Here is a 10,418-nt window from a genome sequence, read left to right as displayed (position 1 = left end):
AATAGACCCAGAATAATTTTCTCGGAAAAATGAAAAAACGGTAAGCCTATATCCCATGAAAATATCGATTCAGCAAGGTCCCATATGTTCGCTAAAAAGTGCTGTTTCTTCGCGTAAATCACTCTGCACGCACGTGCTAACGCCGATTTAAGCGATAAATAAAGGAATAGACCCAGAATAATTTTCTCGTAAAAATGAAAAAACGGTAAGCCTATAGCCCATGAAAATATCGATTCAGCAAGGTCCCATAAATTCGCCTAAAGGTGCTGTTTCTTCGTGTAAATCACTCTGCACGCAAGTGCTAACGCCGATTTAAGCGATAAATAAAGGAATAGACCCAGAATAATTTTCTCGGAAAAATGAAAAAACGGTAAGCCTATAGCCCATGAAAATATCGATTCAGCAAGGTCCCATACATTCGCTTATAAGTGCTGTTTCTTCGCGTAAATCACTCTGCATGCACGTGCTAACGCCGATTTAGGCGATAAATAAAGGAATAGACCCAGAATAATTTTCTCGGGAAAATGAAAAAACGGTAAGCCTATAGCCCATGAAAATATCGATTCAGCAAGGTCGCATAAGTTCGCCTAAAAGTGCTGTTTTTTCACGTAAATCACTCTGCACGCACGTGCTAACGCCGATTTAAGCAATAAATAAAGGAATAGACCCAGTATAATTTGCTCGTAAAAATGAAAAAACGGTAAGCCTATAGCCCATGAAAATATCGACTCAGCAAGGTCGCATGAGTTCGCCTAAAAGTGCTGTTTCTTCGCGTAAATCACTCTGCACGCACGTGGTAATGCCGATTTAAGCGATAAATGAAGGAATAGACCCAGAATAATTTTCTCGGAAAAATTAAAAAACGGTAAGCCTATAGCCCATGAAAATATCGACTCAGCAAGGTCGCATGAGTTCGCCTAAAAGTGCTGTTTCTTCGCGTAAATCACTCTGCACGCACGTGCTAACGCCGATTTAAGCGATAAATAAAGGACTAGACCCAGAATAATTTTCTCGGAAAAATGAAAAAACGGTAAGCCTATGAAAATATCGATTCAGCAAGGTCCCATGAATTCGCCCAAAAGTGCTGTTTCTTCGTCTAAATCACTCTGCACGCAAGTGCTAACGCCGATTTAAGCGATAAATGAAGGAATAGACCCAGAATAATTTTCTCGGAAAAATGAAAAAACGGTAAGCCTATAGCCTATGAAAATATCGATTCAGCAAGGTCCCATAAATTCGCCCAAAAGTGCTGTTTCTTCGCGTAAATCACTCTGCACGCACGTGCTAACACCGATTTAAGCGATAAATAAAGGAATAGACCCAGAATAATTTTCTCGGAAAAATGAAAAAACCGTAAGCCTATAGCCCATGAAAATATCGATTCAGCAAGGTCCCATAAATTCACCTAAAGGTGCTGTTTCTTCGTGTAAATCACTCTGCGCGCACCTGCTAACGCCGATTTAAGCGATAAATAAAGGAATGGACCAGGAATAATTTTCTCGGAAAAATGAATAAACGCTAAGCCCATGAAAATATCGATTCAGCATGGTCCCATACATTTGCTTAAAAGTGCTGTTTCTTCAAGTAAATCACTTTGCACGCACGTGGTAACGCCGATTTAGGCGATAAACAAAGGAATAGAACCAGATTAATTTTCTCGGAAAAATGAAAAAAACAGTAAGCCTATAGCCCATGAAAATATCGATTCAACAAGGTCCCACAGGTTCGTCTAAAAGTCCTGTTTCTTCGCGTAAATCACTCTGCACGCAGGTGCTCATGCCGTTTTAAGCGATAAATAAAGGAATAGACCCAGAATAATTTTCTCGGGAAAATGAAAAACGGTAAGCCTATAGCCCATGAAAATATCCATTCAGCAAGGTCCCACAGGTTCGTCTAAAAGTGCTGTTTCTTCGCGTAGATCACTCTGCACGCAAGTGCTAACGCCGATTTAAGCGATAAATAAAGGAATAGACCCAGAATAATTTTCTCGGAAAAAGGAAAAACGGTAAGCCTATAGCCCATGAAAATATCGATTCAGCAAGGTCGCATAGGTTCGCCTAAAAGTGCTGTTTTTTCACGTAAATCACTCTGCACGCACGTGCTAACGCCGATTTAAGCAATAAATAAAGGAATAGACCCAGAATAATTTTCTCGGAAAAAGGAAAAACGGTAAGCCTATAGCCCATGAAAATATCGACTCAGCAAGGTCGCATGAGTTCGCCTAAACGTGCTGTTTCTTCGCGTAAATCACTCTGCACGCACGTGCTAACGCCAATTTAAGCGATAAATAAAGGAATAGACCCAGAGTAATTTTCTCGGAAAAATGAAAAAACGGTAAGCCTATAGCCCATGAAAATATCGATTCAGCAAGGTCGCATGAGTTCGCCTAAAAGTGCTGTTTCTTCGCGTAAATCACTCTGCACACACGTGCTAACGCCGATTTAAGCAAAAAATAAAGGAATGGACCCAGAATAATTTTCTCGGAAAAATGAAAAAACGGTAAGCCCATGAAAATATCGATTCAGCAAGGTCCCATAAATTCGCTAAAAAGTGCTGTTTCTTCGCGTAAATCACTCTGCACACACGTGGTAATGCTGATTTAGGCGATAAATAAAGGAATAGACCCAGACTATTTTTCTCGGAAAAATGAAAAAAAACGGTAAGCCTATAGCCCATGAAAATATCGATTCAGCAAGGTCCCATAAGTTCGCTAAAAAGTGCTGTTTCTTCGCGTAAATCACTCTGCACGCACGTGCTAACGCTGATTTAAGCGATAAATAAAGGAATTGACCCAGAATAATTTTCTCGGAAAAATGAAAAAACGCTAAGCGTATAGCCCATGAAAATATCGATTCAGCAAGGTCGCATGAGTTCGCCTAAAAGTGCTGTTTCTTCACGTAAATCACTCTGCACGCACGTGCTAACGCCGATTTAGGCTATAAATAAAGGAATAGACCCAGAATAATTTTCTCGGAAAAATGAAAAAAACGGTAAGCCTATAGCCCATGAAAATATCGATTCAGCAAGGTCGCATAAATTCGCTAAAAAGTGCTGTTTCTTCGCGTAAATCACTCTGCACGCAGGTGGTAATGCCCATTTAAGCGATAAATAAAGGAATAGACCCAGAATAATTTTCTCGGAAAAATGAAAAAAACGGTAAGCCTATATCCCATGAAAATATCGATTCAGCAAGGTCCCATGAGTTCGCTAAAAAGTGCTGTTTCTTCGCGTAAATCACTCTGCACGCACGTGCTAACGCCGATTTAAGCGATAAATAAAGGAATAGACCCAGAATAATTTTCTCGTAAAAATGAAAAAACGGTAAGCCTATAGCCCATGAAAATATCGATTCAGCAAGGTCCCATAAATTCGCCTAAAGGTGCTGTTTCTTCGTGTAAATCACTCTGCACGCAAGTGCTAACGCCGATTTAAGCGATAAATAAAGGAATAGACCCAGAATAATTTTCTCGGAAAAATGAAAAAACGGTAAGCCTATAGCCCATGAAAATATCGATTGAGCAAGGTCCCATACATTCGCTTAAAAGTGCTGTTTCTTCGCGTAAATCACTCTGCACACACGTGCTAACGCCGATTTAAGCAATAAATAAAGGAATGGACCCAGAATAATTTTCTCGGAAAAATGAAAAAAACGGTAAGCCCATGAAAATATCGATTCAGCAAGGTCCCATAAATTCGCTAAAAAGTGCTGTTTCTTCGCGTAAATCACTCTGCACACACGTGGTAATGCTGATTTAGGCGATAAATAAAGGAATAGACCCAGAATAATTTTCTCGGAAAAATGAAAAAAACGGTAAGCCTATAGCCCATGAAAATATCGATTCAGCAAGGTCCCATAAGTTCGCTAAAAAGTGCTGTTTCTTCGCGTAAATCACTCTGCACGCATGTGCTAACGCCGATTTAAGCGATAAATAAAGGAATTGACCCAGAATAATTTTCTCGGAAAAATGAAAAAACGGTAAGCGTATAGCCCATGAAAATATCGATTCAGCAAGGTCGCATGAGTTCGCTAAAAAGTGCTGTTTCTTCGCGTAAATCACTCTGCACGCACGTGCTAACTCCGATTTAAGCGATAAATAAAGGAATAGACCCAGAATAATTTTCTCGGAAAAATGAAAAAACGGTAAGCCTATAGCCCATGAAAATATCGATTCAGCAAGGTCCCATACATTCGCCTAAAAGTGCTGTTTCTTCGCGTAAATCACTCTGCACGCACGTGGTAATGCCCATTTAAGCGATAAATAAAGGAATAGACCCAGAATAATTTTCTCGGAAAAATGAAAAAACGGTAAGTCTAGAGCCCATGAAAATATCGATTCAGCAAGGTCCCATAAATTCGCCTAAAGGTGCTGTTTCTTCGTGTAAATCACTCTGCACGCAAGTGCTAACGCCGATTTAAGCGATAAATAAAGGAATAGACCCAGAATAATTTTCTCGGAAAAATGAAAAAACGGTAAGCCTTATAGCCCATGAAAATATCGATTCAGCAAGGTCCCATAAGTTCACTAAAAAGTGCTGTTTCTTCGCGTAAATCACTCTGCACGCACGTGCTAACGCCGATTTAAGCGATAAATAAAGGAATAGACCCAGAATAATTTTCTCGGAAAAATGAAAAAACAGTAAGCCTATAGCCCATGAAAATATCGATTCAACAAGGTCCCACAGGTTCGTCTAAAAGTTCTGTTTCTTCGCGTAAATCAGTCTGCACGCACGTGCTAATGGCGTTTTAAGCGATAAATAAAGGAATAGACCCAGAATAATTTTCTCGGGACAATGAAAAAACGGTAAGCCTATAGCCCATGAAAATATCGATTCAGCAAGGTCCCACAGGTTCGTCTAAAAGTGCTGTTTCTTCGCGTAAATCACTCTGCACGCACGTGATAACGCCGATTTAAGCGATAAATAAAGGAATAGACCCAGAATAATTTTCTCGGAAAAATGAAAAAACGGTAAGCCTATAGCCCATGAAAATATCGACTCAGCAAGGTCGCATGAGTTCGCCTAAAAGTGCTGTTTCTTCGCGTAAATCACTCTGCACGCACGTGCTAACGCCGATTTAAGCGATAAATAAAGGACTAGACCCAGAATAATTTTCTCGGAAAAATGAAAAAACGGTAAGCGCATGAAAATATCGATTCAGCAAGGTCGCATAAGTTCGCCTAAAAGTGCTGTTTTTTCACGTAAATCACTCTGCACGCACGTGCTAACGCCGATCTAAGCAATAAATAAAGGAATAGACCCAGAATAATTTTCTCGGAAAAATGAAAAAACGGTAAGCCGGTAAGGCCTATGAAAATATCGATTCAGCAAGGTCCCATAAGTTCGCTAAAAAGTGCTGTTTCTTCGCGTAAATCACTCTGCACGCACGTGCTAACGCCGATTTAAGCGATAAATAAAGGATTAGACCCAGAATAATTTTCTCGGAAAAATGAAAAAACGGTCAGCCGGTAAGGCCTATGAAAATATCGATTCAGCAAGGTCCCATAAGTTCGCTAAAAAGTGCTGTTTCTTCGCGTAAATCACTCTGCACGCACGTGCTAACGCCGATTTAAGCGATAAATAAAGGATTAGACCCAGAATAATTTTCACGGAAAAATGAAAAAACGGGAAGCCTATTGCCCATGAAAATATCGATTCAGCAAGGTCCCATAAATTCGCCTAAAGGTGCTGTTTCTTCGTGTAAATCACTCTGCACGCACGTGCTAACGCCGTTTTAAGCGATAAATAAAGGAATAGACCCAGATTAACTTCCTCGGAAAAATGAAAAAAACGGTAAGCCTATAGCCCATGAAAATATCGATTCAGCAAGGTCCCATACATACGCTTAAAAGTGCTGTTTCTTCGCTTAAATCACTCTGCATACACGTGCTAACGCCGATTTAGGCGATAAAAAAAGGAATAGAACCAGATTAATTTTCTCGGAAAAATGAAAAAATGGTAAGCCTATAGCCTATGAAAATATCGATTCAGCAAGGTCCCATAAGTTCGCTAAAAAGTGCTGTTTCTTCGCGTAAATCACTCTGCACGCACGTGCTAACTCCGATTTAAGGGATAAATAAAGGAATAGACCCACAATAATTTTCTCGGAAAAATGAAAAAAACGGTAAGCCTATAGCCCATGAAAATATCGATTCAGCAAGGTCCATAACTTCGCGAAAAAGTGCTGTTTCTTCGCGTAAATCACTCTGCACGCACGTGCTAACGCCGATTTAAGCGATAAATAAAGGAATAGACCCAGAATATTATCTCGGAAAAATGAAACAACGGTAAGCCTATAGCCCATGAAAATATCGATTCAGCAAGGTTCCATAAGTTCGCTAAAAAGTGCTGTTTCTTCGCGTAAATCACTCTGCACGCACGTGCTAACGCCGAGTTAAGCGATCAATAAAGGAATAGACCCAGAATAATTTTCTAGGAAAAATGAAAAAACGGTAAGCCTATAGCCCATGAAAATATCGATTCAGCAAGGTCCCACAGGTTCGTTTAAAATGCTGTTTCTTCGCGTAGATCACTCTGCACGCACGTGCTAACGCCGATTTAAGCGATAAATGAAGGAATATACCCAGAATAATTTTCTCGGAAAAATGAAAAAACGGTAAGCCTATAGCCCAGGAAAATATCGATTCAGCAGGGTCGCATAAGTTCGCCTAAAAGTGCTGTTTTTTCACGTAAATCACTCTGCACGCACGTGCATACGCCGATTTAAGCAATAAACAAAGGAATAGACCCAGAAGAATTTTCTCGGAAAAATGAAAAAACGGTAAGCCAATAGCCCATGAAAATATCGATTCAGCAAGGTCCCATAAGTTCGCTAAAAAGTGCTGTTTCTTCGCGTAAATCACTCTGCACGCACGTGCTAACGCCGATTTAAGCGATATATAAAGGAATAGACCCAGAATAGTTTTCTCAGAAAAATGAAAAAACGGTAAGCCTATAGCCCATGAAAATATCGATTCAGCAAGGTCCCATAAATTCGCCTAAAGGTGCTGTTTCTTCGTGTAAATCACTCTGCACGCACGTGCTAACGCCGATTTAAGCGATAAATTAAGGAATAGACCCAGAATAATTTTCTCGGAAAAATGAAAAAACGGTAGCCTATAGCCCATGAAAATATTGATTCAGCAAGGTCCCATACATTCGCTTAAAAGTGCTGTTTCTTCCCGTAAATCACTCTGCACGCACGTGCTAACGCCGATTTAGGCGATAAATAAAGGAATAGAACCAGATTAATTTTCTCGGAAAAGTAAGCCTATAGCCTATGAAAATATCGATTCAGCAAGGTCCCATACATTTGCTTAAAAGTGCTGTTTCTTCAAGTAAATCACTTTGCACGCACGTGTTAACGCCGATTTAGGCGATAAACAAAGGAATAGAACCAGATTAATTTTCTCGGAAAAATGAAAAAAACAGTAAGCCTATAGCCCATGAAAATATCGATTCAACAAGGTCCCACAGGTTCGTCTAAAAGTCCTGTTTCTTCGCGTAAATCACTCTGCACGCAGGTGCTCATGCCGTTTTAAGCGATAAATAAAGGAATAGACCCAGAATAATTTTCTCGGGAAAATGAAAAACGGTAAGCCTATAGCCCATGAAAATATCCATTCAGCAAGGTCCCACAGGTTCGTCTAAAAGTGCTGTTTCTTCGCGTAGATCACTCTGCACGCAAGTGCTAACGCCGATTTAAGCGATAAATAAAGGAATAGACCCAGAATAATTTTCTCGGAAAAAGGAAAAAACGGTAAGCCTATAGCCCATGAAAATATCGATTCAGCAAGGTCCCATACATTTGCTCAAAAGTGCTGTTTCTTCAAGTAAATCACTCTGCACGCACGTGCTAACGCCGATTTAAGCGATAAACAAAGGAATGGAACCAAATTAATTTTCTCGGAAAAATGAAAAAACAGTAAGCATATAGCCCATGAAAATATCGATTCAGCAAGGTCCCATAAATTCGCCTAAAGGTGCTGTTTCTTCGTGTATATCACTCTGCACGCAAGTGCTAACGTCAATTTAAGCGATAAATAAAGGAATAGACCCAGAGTAATTTTCTCGGAAAAATGAAAAAACGGTAAGCCTATAGCCCATGAAAATATCGATTCAGCAAGGTCGCATGAGTTCGCCTAAAAGTGCTGTTTCTTCGCGTAAATCACTCTGCACACACGTGCTAACGCCGATTTAAGCAATAAATAAAGGAATGGACCCAGAATAATTTTCTCGGAAAAATGAAAAAACGGTAAGCCCATGAAAATATCGATTCAGCAAGGTCCCATAAATTCGCTAAAAAGTGCTGTTTCTTCGCGTAAATCACTCTGCACACACGTGGTAATGCTGATTTAGACGATAAATAAAGGAATAGACCCAGAGTAATTTTCTCGGAAAAATGAAAAAACGGTAAGCCTATAGCCCATGAAAATATCGATTCAGCAAGGTCCCATAAGTTCGCTAAAAAGTGCTGTTTCTTCGCGTAAATCACTCTGCACGCACGTGCTAACGCCGATTTAAGCGATAAATAAAGGAATTGACCCAGAATAATTTTCTCGGAAAAATGAAAAAACGGTAAGCGTATAGCCCATGAAAATATCGATTCAGCAAGGGCGCATAAATTCGCTAAAAAGTGCTGTTTCTTCGCGTAAATCACTCTGCACGCACGTGGTAATGCCCATTTAAGGGATAAATAAAGGAATAGACCCAGAATAATTTTCTCGGAAAAATGAAAAAACGGTAAGCCTATATCCCATGAAAATATCGATTCAGCAAGGTCCCATAAGTTCGCTAAAAAGTGCTGTTTCTTCGCGTAAATCACTCTGCACGCACGTGCTAACGCCGATTTAAGCGATAAATAAAGGAATAGATCCAGAATAATTTTCTCGTAAAAATGAAAAAACGGTAAGCCTATAGCCCATGAAAATATCGATTCAGCAAGGTCCCATAAATTCGCCTAAAGGTGCTGTTTCTTCGTGTAAATCACTCTGCACGCAAGTGCTAACGCCGATTTAAGCGATAAATAAAGGAATAGACCCAGAATAATTTTCTCGGAAAAATGAAAAAACGGTAAGCCTATAGCCCATGAAAATATCGATTCAGCAAGGTCCCATACATTCGCTTAAAAGTGCTGTTTCTTCGCGTAAATCACTCTGCATGCACGTGCTAACGCCGATTTAGGCGATAAATAAAGGAATAGAACCAGATTAATTTTCTCGGAAAAATGAAAAAATGGTAAGCCTATAATAGCCTATGAAAGTATCGATTCAGCAAGGTCCCATAAGTTCGCTAAAAAGTGCTGTTTCTTCGCGTAAATCACTCTGCACGCACGTGCTAACTTCGATTTAAGCGATAAATAAAGGAATAGACCCAGAATAATTTTCTCGGAAAAATGAAAAAACGGTAAGCCTATAGCCCATGAAAATATCGATTCAGCAAGGTCCCATACATTCGCTTAAAAGTGCTGTTTCTTCACGTAAATCACTCTGCACGCACGTGGTAATGCCGATTTAAGCGATAAATAAAGGAATAGACCCAGAATAATTTTCTCGGAAAAATGAAAAAACGGTAAGTCTATAGCGCATGAAAATATCGATTCAGCAAGGTCCCATAAGTTCGCTAAAAAGTGCTGTTTCTTCGCGTAAATCACTCTGCACGCTCGTGCTAACGCCGATTTAAGCGATAAATAAAGTAATAGACCCAGAATAATTTTCTCGGAAAAATGAAAAAACGGTAAGCCTATAGCCCATGAAAATATCGATTCAGCAAGGTCCCATAAATTCGCCTAAAGGTGCTGTTTCTTCGTGTAAATCACTCTGCACGCAAGTGCTAACGCCGATTTAAGCGATAAATAAAGGAATAGACCCAGAATAATTTTCTCGGAAAAATGAAAAAACGGTAAGCCTTATAGCCCATGAAAATATCGATTCAGCAAGGTCCCATAAGTTCGCTAAAAAGTGCTGTTTCTTCGCGTAAATCACTCTGCACGCACGTGCTAACGCCGATTTAAGCGATAAATAAAGGAATAGACCCAGAATAATTTTCTCGGAAAAATGAAAAAACAGTAAGCCTATAGCCCATGAAAATATCGATTCAACAAGGTCCCACAGGTTCGTCTAAAAGTTCTGTTTCTTCGCGTAAATCAGTCTGCACGCACGTGCTAATGGCGTTTTAAGCGATAAATAAAGGAATAGACCCAGAATAATTTTCTCGGGACAATGAAAAAACGGTAAGCCTATAGCCCATGAAAATATCGATTCAGCAAGGTCCCACAGGTTCGTCTAAAAGTGCTGTTTCTTCGCGTAAATCACTCTGCACGCACGTGCTAACGCCGATTTAAGCGATAAATAAAGGAATAGACCCAGAATAATTTTCTCGGAAAAATGAAAAAACGGTAAGCCTATAGCCCATGAAAATAT

This window comes from Dermacentor albipictus, chromosome 4, assembly GCF_038994185.2.
Source record: "Dermacentor albipictus isolate Rhodes 1998 colony chromosome 4, USDA_Dalb.pri_finalv2, whole genome shotgun sequence".
Lineage (NCBI taxonomy): Eukaryota > Metazoa > Arthropoda > Arachnida > Ixodida > Ixodidae > Dermacentor > Dermacentor albipictus.
This window is presented reverse-complemented; position numbering follows the sequence as displayed.